The sequence below is a fragment of the Cynocephalus volans genome, chromosome 10, assembly GCF_027409185.1.
Source record: "Cynocephalus volans isolate mCynVol1 chromosome 10, mCynVol1.pri, whole genome shotgun sequence".
Taxonomy (NCBI): domain Eukaryota; kingdom Metazoa; phylum Chordata; class Mammalia; order Dermoptera; family Cynocephalidae; genus Cynocephalus; species Cynocephalus volans.
Genome location: NC_084469.1, coordinates 106,798,326 through 106,811,705, shown reverse-complemented (window position 1 = coordinate 106,811,705; position 13,380 = coordinate 106,798,326). Strand labels below are relative to the sequence as shown.

Here is a 13,380-nt window from a genome sequence, read left to right as displayed (position 1 = left end):
CTTCTTATTTCCTGTAGTTTCCATTTCTTTGACATCAACTTCTTTATATAATTTAAGTATCTTACTTTATTTGGCTTTCTGCTCTTTCTGATAGCTAACACTGTTTTTTTCTTTTTTTCATTTCCTACGTTTATTCCCAAACTTGGATCAGAAATACTTGGAAATGCCCACTCATGTCATAGGACGATATGAATTTCTTGAGTATTACTTCTCAAATGGCATATGTCATACCAAGTTTTGGGGTTTTTTAAAAAATTGTATTAAAGGAAAATTTATGAATTGCACTATTCCTATGGAAAAAACTACACCTGGCAACTAAGGACATTTATATTTTATAGTATAAGAAAATCTGAGACTACAGTTTTTAACCTGTGCTCCATTATTATTTTCCGTACCACTATGTTGACTGCTCTTCCTGAAATGTAGACTTTATAAACACACGAGTGTATTTTAAAACTGGTCATTGAGTTTATTTCATCATTAGGGACCTATTATTGAGCTTGGTGTCTATAGTGCTTACCACAGTCACTGGCAAAAACTGATTATCAGCTACATATTTCCAAGTGGAACTTATTAAAGATAAATTTGAACAAGTAGATTCACCTAATACAGCCTTAAAGTGACAGATGACCTTAAATATGATGAAGTAAATTTTTAAATCACATATTTCATTATTATGATAAATATTTCTTTTTCAAGCTGTACACATACTCATTATAGTTTGAAAGATTGGTGTTCATGTGTGAACAGTGTATTCATTAGTGTGCAGGTTTGGCCAGGGTGTTTAATGTTGCAAAACAGGTTTTTTTTAAATTAAATGATCTTCTTGTTTCTGCTTGAAAAATTCCCAGTGCCACCTATAAATAAGTCCTCTTGTATTGGTTTCAATGAAAGATCACCCTTTTACTTTTTTCTTTATTTAAAAATTATTTATTTTATTTAAATAAAAATGGACCACATGCTTTAGAGGCACAATTGTTCTTTTTAAAAAAGGTTTGATTTTATTTGTTAATTGACACAATAGTTGCATATATTTATGGGGAACAATGTGATGTTTAGGTACATGTATACACAGCATAATGATCAAATCCAAGTAATTAGCATGTCCATTCAAAATCCTCTCTTCTAGCCATTTGAAAATATACAGTACATTATTGTACGAGATAAGTACGAGATATTATTCCTCCTGTGCTTTTCTAAACTTTGTCGTAATAACTAAAGAAATGGTGAATGATCAATATCAATAAAGGACATCATATTTTTCTTTTATCCTCAGGAATCTTTTCAGTCTTCGTGATCACAGGATGACTCACAAGAGATTTCAAATTCCTGGCCAGCCCTGTGGTTCAATGTCATGGTTTGTCTGCATAGACATGTATGTTCTTCCATCCTCTCCTTGGTACCTGGAAGGGAAAATCAGTGTAGCCATTTATGAATGCACTTATCTGAAATAAAATTGAATAACAGAGTAATTATGCATGCTGTCTTCAGATATTAGAACAGATGCAAAAAATAAAAAGTAGATTTCTACAATTGCCCTCAATACTGTTCACTTTATTATTATATCAGTTAGCTATTGCTGCCTATAAAGCCTTCCTAAAATCACAAACATGGAAATCCCACAGTTATTTTGTGATCTTCTTGCAGCCAGTAAGGGAAGGTTGAATCCTCCTCACATGGTATAATTCTGACACAAACTTACTGCTTCTTTCTGGATTTAAGGAACTTTGTGATAACTTTGGGCCCATTCAGATAATCCAGGACAATATTTTTATCAATGGTCAGTTTATTTGGAACTTAATTCCATCTACTACCTAATTTTTCCTCTGTCATATAGCCTAACATATTCACAGGTTCTGGAGAATAAGATGTGAACACCCTTGGGAGAGGCCATTACTTTCCCTACCATGTCACACAATTTTAGGCAAAGTGGAGTAAACTGAACTTCTTTAGGTGGGTTCTTGAAAACATTTATTATCCTAATTATAAAAATGCAGACTCAGAAACTTAATGTTAAGTAAAACTAGGCAGACACAAAAAATACACATTTTATGAATCTATTCATATAAAGCTTAAAAAGGGCAAAAAATAATCTGTGCCATTAGAATTCTAGATAGTGGATACTATGGTGGTGGGGGTGTCTGAATTTGAGCACAAAAGAAGATTCTATGTGACTGGGCATGTTCTGTTTATTGGTTGGGGTTCTGACTACTTAGAGTATATTTGGTTTGTAGAAATTGACCATGTTTGAACGTGGCACTTTTCCATATATATTTTGTACTACATTAAAAGGTTTATTTATTTATTTATCTTTTACAAAAACCCATCTGGCACTCCCCTTCATACTTCACGATTGATTTATCTCAAAATCTTCATGCATGGGATATGGATTCAATGACTGGAGATGTAGCAGCTATTCTGTGACTGTGAGGATGAAAAAAAAACACACCTTGGGGAATATGAGATGGAAAAATAAATGTAGACTAAGTCCTTAACGATGTCATGGAGCTGTCAGAGTAGTGATGAACTCCCTAACTCCAGATGTGATAAATCCTTAATTTATTTTAGCCAGTATTATGGTTCAGCTTTCTTTCATTTGCACCTGGATGCCATTTATAACTTGATAAACTGTTCAAAATACATTTTAGAATTTTTATAACAGTTATAAACTTAAAGTTCTGCATGGGGATCATAATGGTTATATTCCATTTGTACTTTGTAATAAGCAGAACAATTACAGTGTACACTTGTTCTTTGATGGCTCCTGAACACAGATATGCTTTGACAAAATAGAAAATGCCTAGAGAAAAGCTTATTAAATAAAGAAAAATTTTTAAATGCCATGTGTCTATAATCAAAAAGATGGTGAATAACAAAAGCTGGCGAGGGTGTGGAGAGAAGGGAATACTCCTACACTGTTGGTGGGACTGTAAATTAGTACAACCACTATGGAAAACAGTATGGAGGTGTCTCAAACAACTACAGATGGATCTTCCACATGACCCAGCAATCCCACTTCTGGGTATATTCCCAGAGGAATGGAAATCATCGTGTTGAAGGGATACCTGCACTCCCATGTTCATCGCAGCTTTGTTTACAATAGCCAAGATATGGAACCAATCTAAATGGCCATTGATGGATGATTGGATAAGGAAACTGTGGTATATATATACCATGGAATACTACTTTGCCATAAAAAAGAATGAAATACTCCCATTTGCAGCAACATGGATGAGCCTGGAGCAACTCATGTTGAATGAAATAAAGCACAGAGGGATAAATACCACATGTACTCACTCATATGGGGGAGCTAAGAGAGAAAGTATGAAGGAAAGAAAGACCACGGTAGTGCATTGGTCTTGCAGAGGGAGAGAACATTCTTTGGGCTACAAAGTGGAGTGGGGGAGAAGGGGTAGGAGGTGGGAGGTTGGGGATAATTGGGTGGGGGACACTGCATACAAAAGCAATTTGTGGTAATGGGTATGCTGCCAGTATGAATCTGGGCCTCACATCATGGGTACAAGGGGTGACAAACAGCTTTGTATCTCATGAGTATTCATAATATAAATAAATAAATAAATAAATAACAATAAAAAATGCAATATGGAGATCAGATGCAAAAAAACAGTAAAAAAAATTAATGACTAAGTGTTTTATCTTTAATTAACAAGTAATAAATGTGTATATTTATGGGATACAATGTAATGTTTCAGTTTATGTATACATTGTAGGAATTAGGCTAATTAACACATCCATCACCTCACCAATTTACCTTTTTTTGTGGTGAGAACATTGAAAATCCAGTCTTTCTGAAATTTGGAAATATGAAAATATGGAATCAACCTAAGTGTCCATCAATGGATGAATGGATAAGGAAACTGTGATAAATGTACACCATGACTACTAGATAGCCTTATAAAATAAGTAAATTCTGTCATTTGTGACAATGTGGATGGAACTGGAGGACATTGTGCTAAGTGAAATAAGCCAGGCACAGAAAAATACAAATACTGTATGTTCTAATTATCTGTGAAGTCTAAAATGTCACTTTCATAGAAACAGTAGAATGGTGGTTACCAGTAGATAGGGTGAGGGATGGGAAAAGGGGAATTGTTGATCAAAGGGGTACTAAGTTTTGGGTTTTTTTTTCTGACTGGTAAGAGGATCGTAACCCTTGGCTTCGTATTGTTTGCACCACGCTCAGCCAGTGAGCACACCGGCCATCCCTATACAGGATCTGAACCCACAGCATTGGCGCTATCAGCACCTCACTCTCCCGAGTGAGCCATGGGGCCAGCCCAAAGGGTACTAAGTTTCAGTTAGACTGGAGCAATAAGCTTTAGTGGTCTATTGCACTGCATGTTGACTACAGTTAATAATAATGTATCATATATTTGAAAATTAATAGTTCTGCATAAGTAGAGACTCATGAAACCTGATTGCCACTGAAATGGAAACTTCATGCTGTCCCTTCTGATGACCTTGGAGTTTCCAGTTACTTCTGTCTCTCCTCAAACCTCACCTTCAGGACATTCATAATGGAAATTATGCCTCAACTCTCCCTCCCCTCTCAAATTCCTGTGTCTCTCTTTTTATTTGTATTTCAAAGGCCACCTCTTTCTAGCAATACCTCCCCCAAACCTCCAACAATTACCAGTAGCAGGATTAAAGCCCTTATGAATATGTTAAAGAGTAGGTCAATCAAAAGAAAAGGGATATATCTGTGAGGATCTGATCAGTGTTGTAAGTGGAGTAACATTTCTCTAGCTTTGTTAATCAATGAATTAGACATGTAGTCTGTAGACTGTATGAGGTATATAGAAGGAAATATGCTTATTTATTGCTTAGAAAGGTGGGCTGGAGATGTTGCTTTGCCTCACACGGGATGACAGAGATTCAAAAAGGATTACTCAGAGCCCATTTCTTCTGAGCAGTGAGAGACCCCAAAGGGGTTAATTTCCTGGAACCCTCAAGAGAGAGGCATTCCTTCCTTGGGAAATTAACCACAAAGTGGGGTTCTCTCCCTGCATTTATTCTCCAGACCAGGAAGTTACTGAAAAGGAACACTGGTGGGATTATGGCTAAGTATAGTTTAACAGTAGAAGCTGGTAACATCAGTGAAATAACAAAGTGACATTCCATACTGCAATTTGCAAAAGGTTAAGTTGATCCACCAACAAAAGCTTAATCTTAGCAAACACTGTTTTTCCCTACAGCAATTTCCCCAGTATTTTATATATCAATCAAGTAACTTGTCTGTCCTTGAGCCAGCAATTTTGCTGTGTGTTCTATATCAGAGATATTGGCCAGGGGAAAGTATCCTGCCTTTTGCAAGGTTAACATTTCTATATGTAATTCCAAAAGGTTAGGCTAAACCTGAAACTACAGGGCTTTGGAAACTAGGCCCTGTGAAATACATTTGCTTTATAAATGTTAGTTCTCTCTACAGGAGGCAAGGGGCAGAGAAGGAATATTTACATTGGGGTGGTTGTGGCTTGGCCATATGGAGTAGGATTCCCACACATGTTCATTAAACATACACTATCACTGTCACTCCCTTTTCTAAGATTGTTCAGTTGTTGAGGATGGATGTGGAAGAGTCATCCTTCAAGTCTTGAGTGGGATTTAGCATTTTACATTTGTTTTGCCAGTAGAATACAGTGGACTTGACTGTGGGCCTCCAGGGGCCTTGGTCATTTCTGCAGCTGTCTCTTGGAACCCTGTCTCAGCCACCTGAGCAACTCTAGGCTAGCCAGCTGGAATAGAAGACATGTGAAGTAGAGGGTAGTTGTGCTACTCAATGCCACCCTAGGACAGACAAGTCCCAATTATATTAGAAACCTCATCCAGTAGCAGCACAGCCCCATGTCTGACCCACAGCAGACAACAGATTCATGAGGAGACCAGCAGAGCTCTCCACCATACAATCCCATTTGGCAATAAGTCATTATTTTAAGCCATTTGCTTTCAGGATGGCTTGTTATGCAGCAATAGCTAACAAATACAGTAATCGAAGTGAGCAGAACTGAGGGCAAAGATAACAATGTACTCTTTTTTCTTTCTTTTTTTCTTAAGAAAAAAAATTTTTTTAATTGAAACATTGATTGTACATACTTATGGAGTACAGAGTTAAATTTCAATACACGTATATGATGTGCAATGATCAAATCAGGGTGGATAGCAAATTCATATCACAATAATTTATCATTTCTTTGTGATGAGAACATTTGAGCTCCTCTCTTCTAGCCACTTGAGAACATACAATAAATTATTATTAATTATCAATTGACATTTGTTTGATATTTGAAGGCAGCATTCATGAGAACCCTGTTATTCAAGTTTATTTCAGATACCTGTCATAAAAAGGGACTATGCTGATGTTTCCTTCCAGGGAACCAGGAAAGATTGTAAGGACATACAGGTTTCTGTAGGTTTCTGCTATGAATCACACAGCATAAACAGAACCATAATATAAGGTCTCTTGCTAGGCATCTTTCTATCATGAACGTTGAAGAGAATCCTGAGTGAGACACCTAATAGATGATATTGATATTGTTCATTGACTGCCCCTTTCATGGGTATGAGAAAGTTTGGAAAATGGAAGGATAATTTGTTTAGAGCAAAGGAAAGACTGATATTTACAGGGAGAATTGGAAGTTTTCAAGAAGAAAGAGAAAGATAATTCAATAAAACAACATAACCACATCAACCACTCCTTCACCCCATGACTAAATGCCCTTATACAGGGACATCAATCTTCCCTACTTCAATGAGTAGATGTACAACATGAAAAAGAAATATTTTTGGGCCGAGCCCGTGGCACACTCGGGAGTGCGGTGCTGGGAGCACAGCGATGCTCCCGCCGTGGGTTCGGATCCTATATAGGAATGGCCGGTGCACTCACTGGCTGAGTACCGGTCACGAAAAAGACAAAAAAAAAAAAAAGAAAGAAAGAAAAAGAAATATTTTTGCATAGTAATACAATGTATGGTTTAAAGTCTTGCTTCAACATATTCTCTGACTTTACGACAATATTAAGTCAACTATTTATTCAAACCTGTCTTTCCATGTAGACTGCACTTGGCGTCAAGTAATTGATTGTCAACTTTTTCCAGTGATTATGATAGACTTTGTAGACATTGAGCTGAGTATGAAAACAGGATCCTAACAAGCAGAATAAAACCCAATTACCAGTTATAAAACATGCTGTATGTTACAATCTACATTTTTAGATAGTGATATACAAAGCAATAACAAACAGAAGTGGAAAACTGTGGTCTCAGATTTTCCTCTCCTGTAACATTGTATTAAAAATATTAGAGCCAACTGGAGTTTTGTTGTTGTTTGTTTGCTTAGGTCTTTTTAGCTGTTTTTTTTATTTTTTTCCTTTTTTTCCCCCCATATGAGTAATACAACTCATGACTGTTATTTCAGTAACACAAAAGAAAAATTACTTGGTACGATATGTCATTTGAGAAGAAATTATTTTTTTCACTATTGTGCCCATTTTTGAAATTAAATTTTTAAATTTATTATTAGCATATTCATTCTTACAAATCATATTTCTTTATGCCCTTTACCCGATCTATCACTTCCCAATCCCTCTCTCTCCCTCCCCCCATCTCTAGCATCCTTAGGTTTGTTCCCTCCTTCTGAAAGTTCAACATATTGTTGTGGTCTTTTCTTTCCTTCCCTCATTCCCTTCTTCTTTCCTCCTCCCACCCCTCCTTCCTTCCTAGCAGCCAGTTATGAGTGAGAACATGCGGTATTTCTGTTTCTTTGTCTGGCTTATTTCACTTAACAAAATTTTCTCCAGACTCATCCATGTTGTTGCAAATGGCAGCATTTCATTCTTTTTTATGGCTGAGTAGTATTCCAGTGAAACTATTCTGAAGAATTCCATGTTTTCCAATGAGAAAAATGGAATTTCTAAATACTTCTGAACAAGATTGGGAATACCCTTGGGGAGGTAGGAAGATGACAAGGGGAAAATTTGTAGGATATTAGAGAGCAAAATGCTTACAAAAGTGTGTGACCTGAATTGCATAAAATGATATTAAAGCTCAGGAAATAAATAGAACGAGCACGCTCTACTTCACAATATGATCAAAGAATCACAATTTTTGTCACTGAGGTTCTGATCCCTGCAATCAGGGGAACATCTTCACCCATAGTGTAAAGGGTCATAAAGTTGGCCCTTTTCTAGTTTCCCTCCAAAAGAATTTTTTCAGAGTCCTCTTAATATCCTTATTCCTCAGACTGTAGATGAAGGGGTTCAGCATGGGTGTGACAAGAATGTACATCACTGAGGCTGTTGCACCTGAGTGTGAGTTGTGGATAACAACAAAATGGAGGTGTAACACTAGGCTTGTACCATAAAATAAGGAGACAACTGAGAGGTGAGATGCACAAGTGAAAAATGCTTTATACTTTCCTCTAGCTGAGTAGATTTTACATATGGAGGAAACTATCCTAGAGTAAGAGTAAAGCATACCAGTGAGGGGTCTACTACCCAGCAGCCCTGCTGGAAAATACATCACTATGTCATTAAGAAAGGTGTCAGAACCGGTAAGGTGGACCCCTGATAAAGTTCACAGAAAAAGTGGGGGATTTCTAAGACTGTTCCGAAGGGCAGCCACAGCACCATTAAGCTTTGTAACAAGGAATTCAGAACACTTATGACTCAGGACACCAGAACCAGCATCCCACAGTGCCAGGGGTTCATGATGACTGTGCAGTGCAGGGGATGACAGATGGCCACAAACTGGTCATAGGCCTAAAGCTCAGGAGAAAGTCATCCAACCCTGCAAAGAGTATAAGAAAGTGCACCCGGGTGATGCAGTCTGAATAGGTTATGACTTTTCTGAGTCTCTGCATATCCACCAGCCCCTTTGGGATGGCGGTGGAAGTAAAACAGATGTCAGAAAAGAACAGGTTGGAGAGGAAGAAGTACGTGGGCATGTGCAGGTGGGAGTCTGAGATGATGGCCAGGATGATGAGCAGGTTTCCAAGCACAGTGACCAGGTACCTGGACAGGAAAAGCCAGAATATGAGGGGCTGCAATTCTTGTTTCTGTGAACATCCCAGAAGAAATTCTGAAATTTGTGTATCATTTCCTGGTTCCATGAAGTGGAGAGGACTACCAGGATAAACAAAAATAACGACTACTTTTCCAACAAATGGGCATCACTCAAGGTGTAGAAATGTTACAATTTGTATTTTTCAGTCAAGAAATGATTTTCTGTATTTTGTGTTTGTATCTGATCCCTGTTGGGGCATTCATAGTGCTTTTCTGATCAGGAAGTCCTATCCAACTTTGTATTCTACAATTTTAATGACAAATTCTTTTATACTTTTATGAAAATAAATTGAGCTCTGACCATGATACAGGCATTGCCTAGACAATGACTATTGGATGCTGAAAAATATAAGTTTGATGAAGAAAGAATATAAACAGATAAAGGAATCATAAAAGATGTCAGATGGTAATAATTACTATGAAGAAAATGAAAGCAGGTAAAAAGATAGATTGGATGATGGTGCTATTTTTCTAAATTCATAATTGACACAATAATTGTACATATTTACGGGACTGCTATTTTTATGTGTGTCCAGTCAAGGTGACATTTGAACAGAGACCACAAGGAAGACTGGGCTATGAAGCCACAAAATTACCTGCAGAAGTGTGGTCCTTGCAAGTGAATTACCAGTGCAAAGGCCCTGGGGACTTTGCTTGTTTCAGAAAATCAAGACTCAAAAGGAAGCTAGTGTGGTGAGCAGGTGAGCAAGACAGTGATGAGAGAAAGTGTCAGAGGATGTGAGGAGCAAGGTGTCCTCCCTGCTGCTGCTCAAACTTCAAGACCCAGAGGTCTTTTGTGCACGTTCCTCGCACTTTTGTTGTAAGCAGCTTTACTGAGGTATAATTGATATGCAAAGAACTGCACAAATTGAATACGTACAATTATCTGAGTTGGATACCAGCACCACAATCAATGTAATAGACATATTCATCACTTCCCAGATTTTGCCTGCACCCTTTGTTTTGTTCTGTGTTTGCAGAGAGGACACTTAACATGAGATCAACCTTATAACAAATTTGAAGTGCACGGTACTGTTTTGTTAACTGTAAGCACTACGTTGTATAGCAGATCTCTAGAACTTGTTCATCTTGTATAACCATAACTTTAAACCTGCTGAAAATCAAATCTTCATTTCCCCCTCTGCCAATCACCCGAGAACCACCCCTCTATCTTCTGCTTCTATGAATTTGACTATTACAGGTACCTCACTTAAGTGGAATCGTGCAGTATTTTAATTGTAAAGGCATCCCATGGATCACAATGGATACCTCCTTATTTTGATGTTTGTTAGCATCAGGCAACTTCATGAAATGTCACAACTTGGAATATATGAGCTCAGGTGCCCCGGATCAAGCACTGCTCACTCCCCACAACACGCACACACACGCACACTCTGATCTCCTGAGGACATGTTACTACCATGCCCTTCTCACTTCTAGCCACACTCACTAGGAAATAACGGATACAAGGCAAGTCATCAACATCAAATTATATTTCCCCTAAAAAATGTACCCAAATTCCACTTGGTAAGCCTTTCATAAACACGTAAAGTTGGGGCTCCATTTTTACATGATTGTTTTGTGCTCCGTATTCAAAGAAATAAAAAAAAAATCTGCTCAAAAAAGAGAGAGGAATGAAATGTGCATGAGGTGGAAAGAGATCTAATAAACTCAGGTGGCCCTTGAGAGACGGTGATGAAGAGAAAGATTTTTTGGTCCCGAGGCGTGACAAGCCTGGTTACATGCCCCTGGATGCCCAGCAGCTAATGCAATTGATTCAAAATGGAAATGAGTGGTATCTCTACAGTGTCAAAGCATCTTACATTTTGAACACCTGAGATAAAAGTGAGCAAAGTGAATAAACCCACAATATACAAAGGAAATGTACAAAGAACACTGAAAGTTGAAGACTTTTAAAGATGAACAGGTAAAAGCTTTAAACACAAGGCTCAACTTTCTGTGAAAGACCCACAAGCTTGACTGTCACACTGACCTGCCCCTGCCCATGTAGAACTTCCAAACATTGAACTTGACTTCCAGCTTCGCCAGTTGTCCGAGTGTCAATCCTTGGTGCCTTTATACACTTGCTTCCCTCTGCTTGGAGTCCTACTTACTGGTCTATCTGCAGTTTTTCACCCCTTCTCTGTCTGGACAACTTCATCTACTTTTTCAGGACTGCCTGGAGTCATCTCCATGAATCTTTTTTTTTTTTTTTCTCCTTTTTCTGTAACATTTTCACATAAACAAATACACTTCCTACATGCACTTATTTTAGATGTGGGACTATCATTGTGTGGATTTTATTTAAATCTTTCTATTTTTCCCCAGCTAGACTGTGAATGCCTTGAAGGATGTAGCAATGCCATACATACTTCTCTCTGACTTAGTTTAGCTGGGAAATGTACCTGAATAAATATTGTGTGAACAGATGAGAGAATGAGGTGTCACAATAATTACTGATTCTGAGAGAAAGAAATGAAACAGGAAGATGCTTAAATAGGTATGAAGGATGTGCTGGAGAATTGTTTTCCATAGTCTGAGATCTGAACTCATTAGGGAGTCAGACTAGGTTTTGAATAGAATAGAATAAATAAAACAAATATGAAAATATCAGACTAAGTCATAATTAGTAAGGGTACACATATAATTGTTTCCTGATATACTCTACTCAGCTGTGCGTGTGTGTGTATTTATGTCTAAACAAAACACTCAGACTATTACATAAGAGCAGACAATTTGCACAGATAATCTGCAATACAGAAAGCCAAAGGCTAACAAAAAAATATAGTCAGCCTCCCTGGTTACAAAATCATTGCAAAGTAAATCTCTTTAATATTCCCCTTTTACCTATTATTTTTTTTCCCCCGTGGGAATGCTCAATGTGAGAGAAGATACTGTAAAATCTATGTCTCATGAACTGCTGTTACTAGGCAGTATTTGCATGTAGTCCCTTGCGGTAATCTTTCTAATAAATATAGAAATATACTCAAATACATCCCATCTTAATTTTTAAAAATGCCTTAACTTCAGTGCACGTCCCTCCACGTGTAATATTTATATCCTACTCCCTTAACCGCAACACTCCTTGGTTATGTTCTAATGTTACCAGAACCATTTTCTGACTCCCATTCCTTCACCAGTCTCTTCCATTTGGACTGTCATTCTCATCTCTTAATTGCCAACAGATGCTGGCATTTCTGCCTCTAACAGGCACAGGCACTTCTCTTCTGAAGATATTAAATAAATTAATTATAAAATTTTCAACCAGTACACAAACAAATGATCTCTTGGCTCTGGGCTAAGTAGGATCATATATCAGGCCACCTCACATAAACGTTCTAGGCTTCCATTTTCTCTGAACTTTTCCTGCAGTACCTACTGATGTCTCTGACTCACCTGGATGAGTCTGTGAGCGGAAGGTCTCCATTTGGAAATCGAATTTCTCCCCAGATGGCTCATGATGGAGACTGAAGCTGTGTCCCCAGACAAGACAGCAGGAAAGAGTCAAGCATCAGTCCCCTAGCCAGACTTAAGATTCCAAAACAACCATGTCTGGTCCAGACCAAGGTTGTACACTGAGGGACAACAGCAGAGGAGATATTACAGCTCCCCATATCTGCTCAATTGACATATTTCCCTCTTATTACTCCAACTCCTAAACCTGATTTCCTAGTAGGACACTGGTTAGGGGAGGAAGAAAAATAAAATAAAATAAATTTTATTCTACATATTTAAGGTATATAACATGATGTTATAAGATACATACATATAGTAAATCGTTACTATAGTGAAGCAAATTTACATATCTATCATCTCAGTTACCTGTTTTTCTTCCCTGTGGCAAGAGCAGTTATAATATACTCATTTAGCAAAAATCATGAATACACTACTATTAACTATGGTCCTCATGTTGTACATTAGAGCCTTACTTGTCCATTTCACCTATTTTCTACTTTGTATCCTTTGACCTACAACTCCCCATTCCTCCCCCAACCTTTGCAACCACTGCTTCTTTTAATATTTTATATATATTTTTATATATTTGACCTTTTAAAAAGATTCTGCATGTAAGTCAGATTATGCCATGTTTTCCTTTCTGTGTCTCACTTATTTCATTTAGCATAATGTCCTCCAGGTTGTGGCATATAGCAGAACCTTTTTAGGGCTGAATAATATTCGTGTGTGTGTGTGTGTGTGTGTGTGTGTGTGTGTGTGTGTGTGTGTGTGTGTGTGTGTGTGTGTGTGTGTGTGTGTGTGTACACACCACAGTTTCTTTATCCATTCATCCATTAATAAATACT

At 37.6% G+C, this 13,380-nt stretch overlaps 1 pseudogene; it reads right to left on the bottom strand.

Moving 5' to 3' along the window:
- Positions 1 to 8,183: 8,183 nt before the first annotated feature.
- Positions 8,184 to 9,126, bottom strand: LOC134387626 (olfactory receptor 7A17-like; annotated as a pseudogene).
- Positions 9,127 to 13,380: the final 4,254 nt, after the last annotated feature.